This window comes from Hemiscyllium ocellatum, chromosome 12 (assembly GCF_020745735.1).
Source record: "Hemiscyllium ocellatum isolate sHemOce1 chromosome 12, sHemOce1.pat.X.cur, whole genome shotgun sequence".
NCBI classification, from domain to species: domain Eukaryota; kingdom Metazoa; phylum Chordata; class Chondrichthyes; order Orectolobiformes; family Hemiscylliidae; genus Hemiscyllium; species Hemiscyllium ocellatum.
Window position 1 is genome coordinate 21,582,751 of NC_083412.1, and position 19,830 is coordinate 21,602,580.

Genomic DNA, 19,830 nt, shown 5'->3' on the forward strand with positions numbered 1-19,830 from the left:
ACAACCCAGATTTGATTTAATTTGTGGATGGATCAGCTTTAAGGATGAACATGGCCAATGCTGGACCAGTTATGCTGTTGTTAGACATCACTCCACCATTGAAACTGCAACGTCATCAAATATCGTTTTCCATACAGCAGGCAGAACTGTGCATCATTTTGGCCAGGGGACGAACTGTCAATATTTACACTGATTCACAGTATGCATTTGGGGTGACCCACGATTATGAACAGATTTGGAAATTCCAAGGCTACCTGACCTCTGCTGGTCCAACAACCAAGAATACTGAACAGGTTGACAACCTTTTACGTGCCATGTCATGTCCCTAAAAAATCAGTTATTTAGTGCCAAGCACACATAGTTCACCAAGATGAAGTTGCATTGGGCAATGAAAGGGCTGCCAGGATTGCACAACGGGCTGTTGTCTAGGACACAGCACTCCAGGTGTCTGCTTGCATCTTTAAACGCACCAAACCCATTGATTCATTGCCCACAATTTATCATGCACTGGCCTTCCAATCATAGGCCAGGACTGAGGAGGTGTTAGCTGGGTACAACATCATTGTAGTAAAACACCTGAGGGCGTGCGGGTCCACTGTGACAGCCGTGTGGTGGCACCCAGATTTTGCTCTCATGGATTGCCCGCTGTGTTCATACTTTCACACTTGCAGGAAAGAGTGTGGGGGGGAGGACACATGGTAGCAGACTCTAATTCAAAAACATGGCATGCACCAGGTATTTCGACAAACTCATGGAAAATGTGTTATCTGTCAAAACATGAATCCAAGAAAAACAGGAAAAGTACATGCTGCCTTCCACCCAAATCCAACAGGACCTTTTGTAAATTTGCATATGGATTTTATTACATTATCTCCGTATACGGGATTTAAGTATGTGTAAGTAATTATAGATGTATTTTTTAAGTGGAATGAAGCCTTTCCACGTAAAGAGAATGATGCTACTATTGTTACTAACTACTTTTTAAAAGAAATTGCGCCACAATTTGGCACACCTGTACAGCTTTGGATCATATTTTGCTGGGATACTGAAAGAAATGTGTTGAGCACTGCAAATTAATCAACATTTTCATTGCAGTTATCACCAACAGTCAGCTGGACTAATAGAGAGTGTTGTACAAATTTTCTGGACTCAGAGCTTGAGCATTGACAAATTTTATTGCGTGATATCATGGGGAGCATGCATTTCCTAACCAAGTGCTATTCCAAAGTGCTCCTGATCGCTGTGGATTTATGGTAGCATGAGAAGATCGGTAGCTCAGTGTGAAGTTCTGGATGTAGGTTTGCTCGCCAAGCTGGAAGATTCATTTTCAGACGTTGCATCACCATACCAAGTAACATCATCAGTGAGCCTCTAGATGAAGCACTGGTGGTATAGCCCACTTTCTATATGTGTATAGGTTTCCTTGGGTTGGTGAGTCATTTCCTATGGTGATATCATATGCTGTTCTTTTGTTCAGGGGGTGGAGAATGGGATCCAAGTCAATGATAGAGATCTGGTTGAAATGCCATGCTTCTAGGAATTCTCGTGTATGTCTCTGTTTAGCTTGTCCTAGGATGGATGTGTTGGCCCAATTCAAGTGGTGTCCTTCCTTATCTGTATGTAAGGATACTAGTGAGAGTGGGTCATATCTTTTTGTGGCTAGTTGATGTTCAAGTATCCTGGTGGCTAGTTTTCTGCCTGTTTGTACAATGTAGTGTTTGTTACAGTTCTTGCAATGTATTTTATAAATGACATTAATTTTTTTTGTTGTCTGTTGAGGGTCTTTCAAGTTCATTAGTTTCTGTTTTAGTGTGGTGGTGGGTTTGTGGACTACAGATAGGAAGGACACCACTTCGACTGCGACAACACATCCATCTTAAGACAAGCTAAACAGAGACATCCACAAGAATTCCTAGAAGCATGGCATTCCAACTGGAACTCTATCGACGAACACATTGACTTGGATCCCATTTACCATCCCCTGAGAAAAAGAACCAGAAATGACATCACCCCAGGAAATGACATCACCCCAGAAAATGACATCACCAACTCAAGGAAACCTAAACACATAAATAGAAAGGGGGCCATACCACCAGTGCTTCATCTGCTCACTGATGATGTTACCTAGTATGGTGACAAAACGTCTGAAAATGAACCTTCCAGCTCAGCAAGCGGATTTGTATATTACAGCAGGTGCTGAGCTGACAGTTTCTCAGGACTGCACATAACTAGCTATTGTTTTCAATATACACTCCAGATACTACATTCACCCGTTGATAATGTCTGGCTGGGTTGCAGTTTTCCTTAACAGGTGCCTGCAAATAAACAATTCAGGAGTTATGCGGGAAAAGCAGTAGTTATGTGGTTGTTACAGAATATGCGAGCATACTAGGAGCCAAGCCAGGTGAGAGCAATATCATGACTGACTAAAATAGCTGCAAACAAGCAGGCTAGCAAAAACAGCTTCCACAATCCCTCTTTTTTGATCAGAAGAACAAAGCAACAGGTCAGGATCTCCTGCAAAAGGGAAAATGTAGACGGAGCCTATGCGATTGTCGGGCGATGGCTCAGATTAGAAGGGAGGTCCTCAGGGTCCGATGTGTCTGAACCAGCAGGTTCCAGCAACTGGGGTTCTGTATAAGAGTAAGGGCTTTCAGCAATGGAGGCCTTGACCAACTGGGAAGTTCATGGGACTGAGGGCAATAACAGCAAGCCAAAGCATACACAGCACTGCTTAAGGCAGATGACAAGATCTGAAATGATAACATAAATGGCGACAAGTACCATGAGGCCCTATAGAAACACCTATCCGCAGGGACAGAAGCATTCACCCATGCAACTCCACACATCCCAAGGTGAGCTCGTGACACAGAGCATGGAGGCAGGCTTTTGAAAGTGATCAGTGAGGTTGGTAATGTTCTCATTGGAGTCGGGAATATAGGTATAATATTTGGAGACAATGAGCACGCAGATGGCCCCTTTCTCACCCAGTAGATAATCTAAAGCCAAAATGTTGCGGAGGGTGAGTATGTGAATGGCAATGACCTCCGAACTTGTTGGTCAAGGGCAGCCACCATGTCGTTCGTTATTTCTTCAAGGACTGAGGCCAATTTTCTGACTTCCTTTGCCAGCCGAGTGGTCCCACAAGAGGGGAAGAGGATGGCAAAAAACTGCTCAGTTTCAGTTATAGCTCTCTTTGTGTGCGAGGCCAAGGCCTTCGAACAGGGAAGAGTGTGAATGGTAAATCAAGGGACAACATACCCTACATAGCAACTACCAGTCAGGAGGCTGGCAGCCAGGCTGGGCCTTGTGGCTGCAAGTGAAATAGGTGACATTATAAGTTCTCAAGTGTTATGGACTAGGCTAGACCACTCAAAACATTCTTAAGTAGGCAGCCCCAGACCATAACTTTGCTATTTATTTCGGTAAGTGTACATTGAAAATTATCCAGAATAAGATAGCTAGGTTGACTACTAGATTTTAAAACAGACAAAAATTTATTCACAAAATGTTACATAATGAAACATAAAGAACAGAATAAAGAATCCCTACAGAACTCAGCCTTTCCAACTAGACTTAATTATGCTGTTCCGAATATACACAACAGTCCCAATAAACAAACTCCATTTAAAAACTAGTATAAATGGTACACAGGTTGATGTTGAAGGCCAGAAAAGAGAGAGAATTTTCACACAGTTCCCTCAAGTTTGAACTAAAACTGTTCAGCCCAGCTAAAGAGCTGACCACCCCCCTTTCATTATACAGGTCACTTCTAAAACATGACCACTTTGGCCTGAAGTCTTATCTGTTTACACATAAACAAAAGGCCTCTCAAAATCCTTTTCATCTCTGTACCAGACCAGAATGAGCCCGACCTGGTTTACTGCCCCTCTGAAAAAAAATCAAGGACAGAGTCTCCTAGAGCCAAGGAACAGCTTTTAGAAAAAAATGGGACTAGCTTTGTGACACAAGTAATTCATCTGAGTTCCAGTCCAAGAGTGGAGAAAGTGGTATTCTTGGTAGGCTTGTTGTGAACATCAAGGTTAGGGACACTCCCAGCAGTAGTGGATTAGCACACGGACAGGGTAAGGTGCAGGGAATGGATATGTTTACTGATTCCAGCATTCCACCCTGACATATGGTTGCTTTTAAAGCAGATGATTCCCATGGGCATAGTGAGGAACAGAGCTAGGGGTGCATACAAGAGGTTGTAGTGGGATTGGAACCAACCCCAATACTTTTCAATGTTATAACCTGCAGACTCCCAAGTGAACTTATCATTAGCGGAATACATGTTCCTGTTGGCATAAAAGAGTTGTGAGACTCCCAGTCAATCCTACCTCCCTCCTTTTTTGTTCCAACTACCATTTAGCTGTCTCTGATTCATTAAATGGAATGGGTCTCAGGGGGATTCCTCCCTTAGAGTGTATGGGGATTGGGTACATGCCCAGCAGCTAGAACAGTTAACCCTCTGTGCGTAAATGTAAGTCATGTAAAGAAAAGACGTGCAACTCCCTTATGACCGAGTTCATCATCCCCTCTTCCCTGTTTCTGTCAAGCCCAGTTAGTATGAACAAGGCAATGAGGAGCACAGAGACTGAAATGGCAATCAGTCTCCACATATTGCGAATGGCGGGCAAGCTGGTGCCTCCAGCATTTTCTGCTCGTGTCCCTCCAGGGATGGCGCTTTCTTGTAGCAGGTTCCATGCGTCCTTTCAGATCTTCCCTTATCCTGCAGAGCCGGGTCATCATCAGATGTGGGAATGGCCTCCTTTACCTGATCATGGTTACGGGTAGTTATCCGACAGAGTGCTTTGGCATAATCCAGAACAGCTTTCTGTGTCAACAGTAATGGCGTATCCACAAGTACTTTAGGAGGTCTTGCCCCCGTGAGCATTGATCTCACCATCAGGACTTTGAATGGGGTAAGTCCTGTGGTTCTGCTGACCTGGTTTCTTATGGTACACAGGGCTAAGGGTCAAGCTTCTGGCCAAGGCAGGCCTGTGTCCTGTGTGATCTTTGTCAGGGTGGTTTAAAGAGTACCTTTCATCTGTTCCACCATACCTGAGGACTGGGGCTGATAGGGAATATGGTATTTCCACACAATGTCTAATACATTACTAACATTTTATGTAACTGTTGTGGTAAAATAAATGCCTCTGTCACTGTCAATGATCCCTGGAATTCCAAACCTCGGGATCACATCCCTCATGAGGCATTTGACCACTGTTCTAGCATCGTTTTTTCTTGTGGGGAAGGTTTCTACCCATTTAGAAAACACATCGATAATTATCAACATGTATTTACAACCCTGTTTAGCTTGTGTGTGAATGAAATCAATCTATAAATAATTAAAGGGTCCACCTGGGACTGGCAGATGATCATACTTGGCTAAAGGTTTAGCATTATTATTTTGTAGACATATTAGACGTTGTGTTACTAGCGCTTGTGCTGCTGCTGCAAAGCCCATTGTGTATCATGGGCAGCCAGTGCAAGAATATGCAGATAGGCTTTGGGGCAAATAAGCCTTCCATCAGGGTGTACCACTAGCCTTAAGGGGGATTGCTTAGCTCCTATGCACGTCCAGCTATCTTCCTCGGCTTGTGCAGCGTGTTGCTGTGTGGACTGTATTTCTCTACTAGATCTAAAACCTTGGTTGCTTCCCTTGCCTTTGGAGCTTGTAGTACCAGTACAGTGGGAGCTAATGCTGCTCCTCGAACAGCTTGGTCAGTGCAAACATTTCCTCGGGCGATTGGATCGTCAGTGGTGGTATGGGCGGCGTACTTTATCACAGCTAAGCCTGTGAAAGGTTGTTGGTGAGCAGGGCATGCTGCAAGGGCCTTCCAGAAGAGGTAATAACTCCTCTGTGTTTCCACAGAGTTCCAAAATCATATACCACTCCAAAGACACATCAGAGCAGACACTGAGATTAAGCACCATCTATGTGTCTGAAAGGCCTGTGCCATTTCAGGCATCCAGTTCATCTGGGTCAGCTAGTTTGGCAGGGATGCCTGGCAGAGAGACGCATCAATGACTCAATAGTCTGGTATCCAAAGTCTGCAGCAATTCACATTTCCAAAAAGGACAAAAGCTCAGTTCAAGTAGTGGGAGAAGAGAGATTACGATGGCTGCAATGTGATCCTGAGACAATGCTCTGAGACTGTGAAAGTTCGGAGCCCAGATATTGTACTGTCTTTTGGACAGAGCTGCATCTTTTCAACAGGGATTTTATGTCCATCCTGAGCCAGACAGCAGAGCAATACAACAATATCATACATGCAGGCATTAGGTGAATCGGAGGCCAATAATAAATCATCAGCACACTGAACCAAGGTGCTTCCACATGAAAGGTGGAGGTCTTTCAAGGTCTGGTGTACCACAGCTGCATATACAGTTGGGCTCTGCGTGTACCCTCGGGGTAGACATGCCTGCGTATATTGGCAGCCGCTGTAAGTAAAAGTGAAAAAGTTCTGGCTGACCAGTGAAAATTTAATGGAGAAAGAGGCCGAGCAGAGGTCAATGACAGAAAAACAAGTAGTAGAAAAGCAGTAACAGGGAAGCTAATAAGGATGGCATTGGTGTTGGGCACCATTGGGGAGCAGGGGACAACAATAGCACTGACTACCTGCAAGTCCTGTACAAATATCCACAGTCCTGGTTTTCCTGGCTGAGGAATAGGGAGGACAGGAGTGTAAAACAGACTAGTGGTAGGCACCAGGATGCCTTGCTCTAGGAGGGAATCAATAACTGGTTTTATACCTTCTTTAGCAGCGCGTGACAAATTGTACTGTCTACTAGATGGTGGATGGCCCCATGTTTCACAGTGACCGTATGAGCTGGAGCCGATATGGCTAGGCCTGTGTCATTGGAGTGCCATGCCCAAAATGATGAAGGTGCAATATTGAGTAATAAGGGGCTATTGTAGGAGGGGGAGGGCGCTGGGGTCTGTAAAGTAGAGGTCATTTCTTCGTGTGAGGGAAAACAACGCAAGGAAAACTCCTCCTGCCCTAAGTGGGCAATCTGCATGGAGTTGGAATCTGCAGGGTCCAAGGGTTTAAATTCTTTCAGCAGATTGCGGAGTCTGTGCACCAGGGACCCCAAATCCTACGGGTGCCATGGGGCTTTAACAATGATCGAAACATGAGGAAATGAGGTGAGGTTATTTCGGAACAATGGTCATTGTTCACCATTGAACTGAACTTTAGCAGCTAATCCTTCTTTCCCAACATAATAAAATCCAGTGGAATGCAGGTTGAGGTAGGGTTCTGCAATAGGAGAATAAGATGGGTAAGGGTCAGTAAGTTAAGTGGCAGTGCAGTGAAGCTTGCACAGAAAGCGGCCTGTCTGAACGATCAGCAAGGGAAGGTGGTGGTGGGGTGGATGCAACAAATAGGGGAGGAAAGAGGTAAGACAGGTTTGCCTGGGAAGGTCCATGCATAAAGGGAAGGAGTAGGAAAAGATGGAGGTGGAAGAAGGGTCATGGCAGCTTGCGAAAGGGGGTAATTGGAATCAGGGAGTTCTAAGGTGAGGCCCTGTGGAGAGCAGTGAATGGAGGCATTCAGCTTGCAAAGAGTCTGGCAGCTGAGAAGGGCAACCAGACAGGAAGGGGAGACTATAACAGTGTCAGGGACTGTCAACGGACCAATCGTAACAGGGGATAGAGAGGGGTTCAACCATGGACACTTCAGATACACCCATGGTGGAAACTGTGTTAGAGCTGAAAGGAAGGGCAGCTGAGAGAGGTGCAGATGACTGGGAGGCTCCAGAGACCACCAAAACTGAGACAAAACTTCCATTTCAACGTTCATCATGGGGTTTTCCAACAGGGAGGGGGAAGAGTCGTATCGGGGCAGCTTGCAAAACCTTCTTCATGCGGCACTCCGGACATTGGGAGTATGGGGAAAAGGGTGGTCAGAGTGAACACGGCCTGTTGAGGCTATTGCTGCAGGGGAAGTTGGTGTTGTCCCTGCGACAAATGTTGAGCAAGTCTGGACTTGCATTCTCGCGTCCAGTGGCTTAATTTTTCACATGCTCTGCACTTGCCTCTGCTTCTATCCCTTCATCGCTGTCTCTGTTCCTGGCTTTGTCCCTGGTTCCAAGCCTGTGTTAATCAGGGGTGTGCCTCATTTTCCTTCTTATAACCCTGCCAATCCATATTGGTGAGGCCAGTGAGGAGGGGATCCCATTTCATCTCCTGTTAGTTGAGGTTATGGGATTTGAAGGTCTGGGCGTGGTGGGGCTGCATGCAATTGACCAGAGTCGAGAGTGTGGTGCTGGAAAAGCATAGCAGGTCAAGCAACACCCGAGGAGCAGGACAGTCAGCGTTTTGGGTAAAAGTCCTTCATCAGGAATGAGGCTGGGAGCTGGTGGGGTGGTGAGGTAAATGGGAGAGGGGTGGGGCTGGGGGGAAGGTAACTGAGAGTGTGACAGGTAGATGGAGATGGGTGCAATGGTGATAGGTCAGAGGGGAGGGTGGAGTGGATAGGTGGGAAGGAAGATGGACAGGTAGGGAAGGTCATTAGGGCAGTGTCAATCTGCCCGCCTTCCGAGGACCCCTACATTCGCCTCCAACACACCCCATCCACCTGGACACCAAGTGCAGGTCTGTTACCTGCCCTCGATCAATTTATTTCCAACTCAGCACCGCCCTCATGACTTGCCTACCTGTCCATCTTCCTTCCCACCTATCTGCTTCACCCTCCCCTCTGACCTATCACCATCACTCCCATCTCTATCCACCAATCGCACTCTCAGTTACCTTCCCCCCAGCCCCACCCCTCTTCCATTTATCTCTCCACCCTCTAGGCTCCCAGCATCATTCCTGATGAAGGGCTTTTGCCCAAAACGTTGACTCTCCTGCTTCTTGGGTGCTGCCTGACCTGCTGTGCTTTTCCAGCACCACACTCTCAACTCTACTCTCCAGCATCTGCAGTCCTCACTTTTGCCCTGTATTTGACAAGAATCTGGACTGCTAAATTGATCATTGTCAGAGAGAGGGATGCCCGCAAATGATTCCCAAATTTCCTTAAAGTGAGCAAGCAATCCAGCAATCCAGCTCTGCCTTTTGCAGAGTGTATGATTTCTCTAAAGTCTGCCTGTTGCCATGCTGCTGTCATAATGGCAGGAAAAGCAAGCAATTTGCTCATGCTGCTGCATCAGTCCATGGTGCCTGGGGGAATACAAGGGAGCCTTTTACGGCTGTCTAATGGGTCCCATACGCCAAGTGCATTAAAGTCTGGACATCCTGTGGCAAGCAATTGTAAACACTGCAGATTTGTACTAGCCAATTATAAAATGAGGTCGGGCATTTGAGCGGATCAGGGACGTCTTGGAGCATACCGTGGACCTCAGCGTGGGTCCAAGGTTTGTTCAGAGGCATATTGTTGAAAATTACTTGGGGAAGCTGAGCAGTTGGAGGCTTTGGCCTCGTTTGTAAATAGGTGTCATACCCAGTGGTGGACGTGGAGGAGACGGGGTCGGATTCCTCCTGGTCCCATTCACCAGTGTCGTTACACATTTCCCCAACCCACCAAGGCCCCCAGTTGTTCATGGGTGGGGGCATTTCCAGGGGGATTATCAGGGTATGGAGCTGGAGGAGCTGGAGAACGAGTAGAGATGGAAGCAGAAATTTCGTCCATAGGAGGGTCAGGATCTGGGGTGGGGAACGAGAACTTTCGGATACTGAGGGGTACAAGGTGTAGGGCAGAAGGTGGGGTCCCAGAAGAAGAAAGGTTGTCGGGCAGTTGACGGCGAACTTTATTTTTAGGGGGCTTGTAATCAGTATCCCAAGAAGGGTCGCCATACCCACCCTCAATGTTTGTCCTTTAGTAATCAATCTTTTCCAATTTGAAGGGGTCTCCATAAGTCCAGTTGCCATGGGACCACCCTGTATAGGTTGGAAGTGAAAGGAATGACCTATCTACTGTCACCTGTCTCCTTCCAAACAATATCAGCTGGTGGCCTTGGCAGCACCAGGGGTCTCCTACCTTACTTTTGCATCGAACATTTTTACTGAGACACTTCTGCATTTTCTTCAAGGGCACACATGGATTTGGGCCATCCTTCTCAGCAGGACATGGTTTATGTGTCCCCAGGGCCCACCCGTCCTTTTTTTAAGTTTAGAAGTCATTGATCCTATTGTCACTTCCTCAGTTCCAAAGCACGGATCTATGATCTGTGGAGAAATGAATAACAAACACACAAAGACAGATGATCAAACACTGGTGCCATTGTCAATCCCTCAAGGTCACCTTAAGATTTCTGTTTTATGTCTTTCTGGTCCTGTCTTGTCACAACATCCTTCCCTAACTTGGGATCAGCTGGGGGACTTAGGTTAGGATCATGCACGCAGCCACTTTGTACTTTAGGTTTGCTCAGGATCCCGTAATTAAGGGATCCCGCCGACTAACACCAGATTGTCTTCTTTAGCAATATTTAAGTATTATAAAACAAAGTATGACACTGAATCACATCTGAAAAACGGGAGCCAAAGTGGGGAGACAGAGAGGTTACAGAAGAGGTTACACCAGAGCTTGGTGCTTAGACAACTGAGGGCACAGCCACCACTGGTAATTAATATAAGGTCTGCATTGGAAGTGAGAATTATAAGAGCAAAGATACCGCAGAGAGTTGTGGGGCTGGAGAAGATGATTGAGTTGGTGCATGGAAGGATTTGGAAACAAGTCCAAGAATTTTAAAATCAAAGCATTGCTTCACCAAGAAGCCACATGGATTAGCAAGAACAGGAGTATTAGACAAACAGAACTTGCTACACATTAAGATGCAAAGTTTTGGATCACCAAGAGCAGTTTAACCAGGTTTGACCCATTATAAACCCAAATGAATCCACTATAAATCTGAATGCAGGTCCTTACCAAACCCACACAAACTTGAGAATGGTTCCTTCTCCCAAGAGGGGAAGGATTTAAAAGGGATCTAAGGGGCAACCTTTTCACGCAGAGGGTGGTACATGAATGGAATGAGCTAGTGGAGGAAGCTAGTGAAGTTTAGGTGGAGGTGGTGGTGGAGGCTAATACAATTACAACATTTAAAAGGCATCTGGATGGGTATAGAAATAGGAATGGTTTAGAGGGATTTGTGCCAGTGCTGGCAAATGGGACGAGATTAATTTAGGAGGTCTGGTCTGCATGAACAAATTGGACCAAAGGGTGTAACATCTCTATGGCTGTAAACACAGTTCCTTGTAACTGAGATGATCAGAGAGAAAATAAAATGCAGTTTTTAAATGACTGTAAACAGCTTTCCATTCCTCCTGTTATACATGATGTTGTTGAAGTTAGAACACCAATGAGTTAGTTTGAGCTATCATGGTGTTTATAGAAACCAAAAGAACTGCAGATGTTGTAAATCAGAAACAAAAACATAAATAAGTGGAAAAGCTTAGCAGGTCTGACAGTATCTAAGAGAAATCAAGTTAGATTAGATTCCCTACTGTGTGGAAACAGGACCTTCAGCCCTACCCGACCCTCCGAAGAGTAACCCACCCAGACCCATTTCCCTCTGACTAATGTACCCAACACAACGGCCAATTCACCTGACTTGCACATCTTTGGAATGTGGGAGGAAACCGGAGCCCCCAGAGGGGACCCACGCAGACATGGGGAGAATGTACAAACTCCAATCAGACAGTCGCCCGAGGCCAGAATCGAACCTGGGATGCTGGCGCTGTGAGCAGTGCTAACCACTGTGCCATCATGCTGCCCTAAAAAGTTAACTCTAATTTCCCAGATGCTGCCAGACCTGCCAAGCTTATCTTCTGTTGATTGTGTTTATAGATATTTTTAATCAATTTGTTCTGTATGTTATGCATACCTGGAGGAGAAAGGACTTTACATGTTAGCATTGCCGTCTGTAAATGTTTAGAATTGCTCCATACAATAACGTGTTTTATAAACTATATCATTTTGTCATCTATTTTTATATTACCGAGTGGAAGTAAATTGTTCCACGTGTATACCTGCACATATTTGAGCTGGATTAAGTCGATTATGTTTAGGAACACTATTATGAAAACTATGAACTGCAGCTTGAAACTTGCAGAAGTTCCTATCAAGACAACAATCGCCCAAACATTTCTATGTACTGACGAGGTGCTGAGTTATATATGTGCGAAACGAAAGAGAACTCTTTATATGGCATAATCATGGAAATGATACAAAATGCATCACGTGGAAAGAAGCCAGCCTGCCCATCAGCCGAAGAAGAATGTCCTTTTTCTGTTAGTTCACAGTCCTTTTATGCAAATCTGTGAACAGGGTTTTACTATGCCCCCTATCTAGAGTCTAAGTCATTACATCTCCAGGAGCTAACATCATACTGTCTACAGCTGCCGATTGATCGGAGGGACCGGAAAGTCATTTCCACCATGAATTTCAAGTGAGCGAGTTTCCTCCGTGCGATCCCCTGCATTACCACATTAGAACCAGCAGTCTGAAAGCGTTTAAAAAAGAACAGGTAAGATCGTAGTTTGTTTTCTTTGCTTAAAGGATATTTGTTAAATGTTAAAGATTGGTCCTTGTTTATTTTTAAAAACTTGGATCCATTGAATACAAGTCTAATTTGTTTCTGCAAATGTTATGGTTTTATGTACAGTTCACAGACGCCTTTAGCTTGTGGAGTGAAGTTGGAAATGCGTGAGTTAATACTGACAATAGGCGAGCTGGTTATTGAGACTGAAGCTGGCTTTGTAACATTAATATTTGCTAACTTAATGGAGGTGAACGCTAAATCGAAGACGTACTTCCATCGTTTTTTTATTCCTAGGAAGAGAGCGTCACTTGACCAGCCACTTATTGCGCCGACGACATTTCAGAGTCACCCCCATTGCTGTGGTGCTGGAGTTACATGTAGGTGAGACCAGGCAAGGATGGCATTTTCCTTCGCTAAAGGACACGAGTGAATTCGTGTCAGCACCACCGGGACAAATGGACAATGTTCATTCACCTCCCCACGCCATGGTAATACCATGTAAAACTCTCTAAGAGAGACCGTCAAAGTACTTTATAATTGATGGAGTGCCGAGTGCAGCAAACTCATAAAATTCCGTGAGACCACATCCCCGCGGGATCTTGCGCTGTTTAATTTAGTAAAACCCAAGACTGAGTAGGGACCGTCCATTTACTTTCTGGGTCTGTCTCCAGCATCAGGTTTCCATTTAAGATGAATAACGCGTGGTGTCAAATTTATCACAACAAAATTGTGTATGCAAAGCAATTGTTCTGACTTTACCGCGTCAGTTTTTTTTACTGGTTAAATGTTTGTCTAACTTTAAAATTATACATTGAATCTGAATTTCTACTTCTGGAAGGTATTACAGAAACCTGTCTCTCCAGTTTCAATTTTCCCCAAACCATAGATAATGAGAAAACAAATAAACTTCGTGCCAAGAACACCAATTTGCCTTGAGCAAGAACAGGAACATTCCCAGTAACCACTGGGTAACTGGTTTGTCATTCAAAACGATGCCAACAGTTCCCACACTAGGTGAGGTTCCCAGAAAGGATTCTCAGTCCCAACCTCTCCCCTTACTGAGACCTGATGGCCCTCAGGTTAAACAGCCACTGGTCATGTCTCTCTGATGAGAAAACAGCCCTGCAGTCTGGTTAGACTGTGGCACTTCACCTTCAGAGGAATAGGAGGAAAAAGAGAGGGCATTACATGGAATATACAGCATAGAAATGATTTCTGTCCAGCCAGTTCATGGCAATGTTTTTAGTCCACTTGATCTTCCACCCGAGAGTTCCTAGAGTTTCAAAACCTACATTTGGAAATCTTTTTCCTCCGCCCACACTTGTCTCGCTTCTTCTTGCATACATCTGATATTTGCTTCAACCATTCCCTGTGTTGGTGAATTTCAAATTCTCACCACTTTAAACAGGTTTCCCTTTCAGATTTCTTGGAAGCCACCTTCCACTGGTAATCGCCTCTTGTGCTGTCTCCATAAGAGGAAACACTCTTTGTGTCAACACTTTCAGAACATTTAATTAAGGTAAAGATCTCTGCTTGGTGACTGACATCTTTTTTTCACCAAGAAAAAAGCAACCCAGCTTGTCAGCTCTTGCCTGATTTGTACACCTTCCCCATTCTTGTATCATGCAATAATAATCCTCTCTTCAATGGTTAGATTCCCTACAGTATTGAAACAGGCCATTCGGCCCAACAAATCCACACTGACCCTTTGGAGAGTAACCCATCCCCTATATTTACTCCTAACTAACGAACCTAACACTAAGGGCAACTTAGCATGGCCTGCAAGTTTGTGGATTGTGGGAGGAAACCCACACAGACAGTTGCCTGTGGTGGGAATCAAACCAAGGTCCTGTGCACTCTGAGGCAGCAGTGTTAACCACTGAGCCACCATGCTGCCTTATTAATTTTCATGTGGTCATATTCATTTTTATAACATGACAGCCAACATTGCACACAATATTCTAAGTGTGATCTAACCAATGTTCAATATGAATTTAACATAGCTCCCCAACTTTTCAATTATATCTCTATAGAAATAAAACAGTGTTCTTTTTATGGTCTTGCTAATTTGTAATAGAGCTTTGTGATTCATTTATTTGCACTCTGGGAATTGGTTTAGCTCAGTTGGCGGGATTGTTGGTTTACAGAGAAATGTGATGCCAACAGTGTGTGTTCAATTCCTATCACTGGTTTGAGGTTACCACAAAGGGCTCTCCTCCTTAACCTTGCCTGAGGTCTGGTGGCCCTCAGGTTAATCACCACCTGTTGCTTCTCTCAAATAAGAGCAGTCCCTGTGGTCTGGTAAGATTATGGCAACACAACAATTTGCACTCGAAGATCCCGTTGCTCCATGTGTGCTTGTACCATACAAGTTATGTGCATTTGCTATTCTTTCTGCTCCTCATATTTGTAATGAATTGCTATTGCTAGTTTTTGGTGGATTGAGATGGTTTGCTCATTCTTCACCTCTCGCACTGTGAACTTTGATGTAGTTCTTCACCAACTCACTGTAAATTTTAATTCAGACACTCACCTAGTAGTAACAGGAAGGGGAGAACAGCTTTGCAGTCATTAGTGGTGCAGGGTGAATGGTCACGGGAACCATTGCACTTGCACTCTGTTGAATGAATGAGAAAAAGGAGAAACACGTAAGAATTTACAGGCAGACACCAGTATTTTTAATATCAAGCTGTATTTAAAAATGCAAACTTAAGAGTAAATTTTTAAAATTTTAAAGCAATGAACTGCACTTAGACTAAACTATACATAAACATCAGTTGTCATGTCATCTAGAAACAGGTGTGTTGCAGCCATATAGGATACTGGTGAAGCCATACCTGGAATACTGTGTACAGTTTTGGTTTCCTTATTTGAGAAAGGATGTACTGGCACTGGAAGGGATGCAAAGGAGGTTCACTGGATTAATTCAGGAGTTGAGAGGTTGGCTTGTGAGAGAGTTTGAGTAGATTGGGACTATGCTCATTAGAATTTAGAAAAATGAAGGGGAATCTTACAGAAGCATATAACATTATGGAGAGAATGGATGAGACAGAAGCAGGGAGGTTGTTTCCACTTGTGGGTGAAACTAGAACCAGGGAGCATAACCTTACAATAAAGAAGAGCAGATTTAGGACTGAGCTGAGGAGGAACTTCTTCATCCAAAGGGTTATGAATCTGTGGAATTCCCTGTCCAGTGAAGCAGTTGAGGCTACCTCGTTGAATATTTTTAAGGCAAAGATAGATTTTTGAACTGTAATGGAATTAAGGATTATGGTGAGCGAACAGCTAAGTGGAACTGAGTCCACAAAAAAGATCAGCCATGATCTTGTTGAATGGCGGAGCAGGCTCAAGGGGCCAGATGGCCCACTCCTGTTTCTATTTATTACAGGGTCATAGAGATGTACAGCACAGAAACAGCCCCCTCAGTCCAACTCATCCATGCCGACCAGATATCATAAACTAATCTAATCCCATTTGCCAGGGCTTGGCCCATATCCCTATAAACCCTTCCTATCCATATACCCATCCAGATGCCTTTTAAATGTTGCAATCGTACCAGCCTCCATCACTTCCTCTGACAGCTCATTCCATATATGCACCACCCTCTGCATGAAAATGTTGCCCCTTAGGTCCCTTTTATAGTTTTCCCCTCTCACCTTAAACCTATGCCCCTGAGTTCTGGACTCCCCCACTCCAGGGAAAAAGACTTTGTCTATTTATCCTATCCATACCCCTCATGATTTTATAAACCTCCATTAGGTCATCCCTCAGCCTCCAATGCTCCAGGGAAAACAGCCCCAGCCTATTCAGCCTCTCCAAGAGCTCAAATCCTCTAACCCTGGCAACATCCTTGTAAATCTTTTCTGATCCTTTCAATTTTCACAACATCCCTTCCAATAGGAAGGAAACCAGAATTGCATGCAATATTCCAAAAATGGCCTAACCAATGCCCTGTACAGCCACAACATGACCTCCCAACTCCAATACTCAATGCTCTGACCAATAAAGGAAAGCATACCAAACACCACCTTCACTATCCTATCTACCTGCAACTCTATTTTAAAGGAATTATGAACCTGTACTCCAAGATCTCTTTGTTCAGTAATATTCCCTAGGACCTTACCATTAAGTGTAAAAGTCCTGCTCTAATTTGTTTTCCCAAAATGCAGCACCTCACATTTATCTAAATTAAACTCCAACTGACATTTCTCAGCCCATTGGCCTGTCTGATCAAGATCCTGTTGTACTCTAAGGTAACCTTCTTCGCTGCCCACTACATCTCTAATTTTAGTGTCATCTGCAAACGTACTAACTAAATCCCTCCAAATCATTTCTATAAATGATGAAAAGTAGAGGATCAAGTGCCAATCCTTGTGGCACTCCAGAGGTCATAGGCCCCCACTTTGATAAACAACTGTCCACCACCACCCTCCCTCGTCTTCTACCTTAGAGCCAGTTCTGTATTCAAAAGGCTACTTCTCTCTGTATTCCATGAAATTTTATGGTGTTCTTATGCTGTTATGTCATACTGATGAAGCCAGCCCACTTCCATTTCTTTCTTGCCTGTCCTTTTGAAAAGAGGCAAAAAGAAAACTGCAGATGCTGCAATCAAAAGTAGACAGGTAGGAGGCTGGAAGAACACAGCAAGCCAGGCAGCATCAGGAGATGGGGACATTGACCTTTCAGGTGTAACCCTTCTTCAGGATTCGGGATGGGTGTAGGGGGAGCTGCAGATAAAGGGGGTAGTGGGAGTAGGGTGGTGAAGTGGGCATAGCTGAAGACAGGTAGAGGGTATGACCTTGGTGGTCAATGGGAGGAATGAATCCGGTAGTTGGAAGGGAGGGGGAGGGGCTGGGAAGGTACTTGAGGGATGGGAAGGGATGTTATATGAAATTGGGGAACTCAGTGTTGGCTGCCCAGGCAGAAGTTGAGGTGTTGTTCCTCCAGTTTATGGTTTGGCTCGTTGTGGCAATGGAGGAGGCCAGGGAACGGCTAATGTCAGAAAGGGAGTGGGAAGGGGAATTTCAATTTTCCTGTTCATCTGCAACTTGCCCTACACCCGCCCCAGGTCGCGAAGAAGGGTTACACCCAAAACGTCGACTTATCCACCTCCTGATGCTGCCTGGCTTGCTGTGTTCTTCCAGCCATCTGCCTGTTTTTTTGAAAAGCCACGCATAGCCCTAAATATTTAGTTCCTAGCTTTGATCTGCATGTAACTAAATCTCTAGAATGGCTGTAAGATCATATCCATTCCTATGTATTTATAGAGTCATAGACTCATAGAGATGTACAGCATGGAAACATATCCTTCAGTCCAATCCATCCATGCTGACCAGATATCCCAACCCAATCTAGTCCCACCTGCCGACACCCGGCCCATATCCCTCCAAACCCTTCCTATTCATATACCCATCCAAATGCCTCTTAAATGTTGCAATTGTACCAGCCTCCATCACATCCTCTGGCAGCTCATTCCATACACATACTACCCTCTGCATGAAAAAGTTGCCCCTTAGATCTCTTTTATACCTTTCCCCTCTCACCCTAAACCTATGCCCTCTAGTTCGGCATATGCCCCTCATAATTTTGTAAAACTGTATAAGGTCACCCCTCAGCCTCCGACGCTCCAGGGAAAACAGCCCTAGCCTGTTCACCCTCTCCCCGTAACTCAAATCCTCCAACCGTGGCAACATCCTTGTAAGCCTTTTGTGAACTCTTTCAAGTTTCACAACATCTTTCCGATAGGAAAGAGACCAGAAATGTACACAATATTCCAACAGTTGTCTAACCAATGTCTTGTACAGCCTCAACATGACCTCCCAACTCCTGTATTCAATACTCTGACCAATCAAAGAAAGCACACCAAACGCCTTCTTCATTATCCTATGTACCTGCGACTCTACTTTCAAGGAGCAATGACCTGCACTCCAAGGTCTCTTTGTCCAACAGCATTCTAGAACCTTACCATTAAGTGTATAAGTCCTGCTAAGATTTGCTTTCCCAAAATGCAGCACCTCACATTTATCTGAATTAAACTCTATCTGTCACTTCTCAGCCCATTGGCCCATCTGATCAAGATCCATTTGTAATCTGAGGTAACCTTCTTCACTCTCCACTACACCTCCAATTTTGGTGTAATCTGTAAACTTGATAACTGTATCTCTTATGTTTGCATCCAAATCCTTTATGTAAATGACAAAAAGTAGAGCATGCCAGCACTGATCCTTGTGCCTCTCCACTGGTCACAGGCCTCCAGTCTGAAAAATGAACTTCCTCCACCACCCTCTGTCTTCTACCTTTGAGCCAGTTCTGTATCCAAATGGCTAGTTCTCCCTTTATTCCGTGAGATCTAACCTTGCTAACTAGTCTCCCGTGGGGAACCTTTGCGAACGCCTTACTGAAGTCCATATAGATCACATCTACCACTCTGCCCTAATCAATCCTCTTCGTTACTTCTTCAAAAAACTCAATCAAGTTTGTGAGACATGATTTCCCACGCATTTTCCAGCCATCCCTTTACCTGCGAACATCTGCCCCCAATCAGCTTTTGAAAGTTTTTTTTAGATTAGATTATTTACAGTGTGGAAACAGGTCCTTCGGCCCAACAAGTCCACACCAACCCGCCGAAGCACAACCCACCCATACCCCTACATTTACCCCTTACCTAACACTATGGGCAATTTAGCATGGCCAATTCACCTGACCCGCACATCTTTGGACTGTGGGAGGAAACCAGAGCACCCGGAGGAAACCCACGCAGACACGGGGAGAACGTGCAAACTCCACACAGTCAGTCGCCTGAGTCGGGAATTGAACCCGGGTCTCAGGCGCTGTGAGGCAGCAGTGCTAACCACTGTGCCACCGTGCCGCCCATAAAATTCTTACCTAATACCCCATCAAAATTGGCCTTTCTCCAATTTAGAACTTCAACTTTTAGATCTGGTCTATCCTTTTCCATCACTATTTTAAATCTAATAGAATTATGGTCACTGGCCAAAGTGCTCCCCACTGACACCTCAGTCACCTGCCCTGCCTTACTTCCCAACAGTAGGTCAAGTTTTGCATCTTCTCTAGTAGGTACATCCACATGCTGAATCAGAAAGTTTTCTTGTACACGCTTAACAAATTCCTCTCCATCTAAACCCTTAACACTATGACAGTCCCAATCTATGTTCAGAAAGTTAAAATCCCCTACCATAACCACCCTATTATTCTTACAGATAGCTGAGATTTCCTTATAAGTTTGTTTCTCAATTTCCCTCTGACTATTCGGGGGCTTATAATACAATCCCAATAAGGTGATTATCCCTTTCTTGTTTCTCAGTTCCACCCAAATAACTT

At 44.7% G+C, this 19,830-nt stretch overlaps 1 protein-coding gene across 1 annotated transcript in view; it reads left to right on the forward strand.

Annotated features, from left to right (window-relative positions):
• The first annotated feature begins 12,357 nt into the window (after positions 1-12,357).
• LOC132820897 (cysteinyl leukotriene receptor 2-like) overlaps positions 12,358-19,830 on the forward strand; it is a 55,937-nt gene continuing 48,464 nt past the window's right edge. Inside the window, exons 1-2 of the mRNA XM_060833254.1 lie at positions 12,358-12,474; positions 12,784-12,870. The gene's annotated coding sequence lies outside the window, so the exon portion shown is untranslated. The remainder of the gene's footprint in view (positions 12,475-12,783; positions 12,871-19,830) is intronic.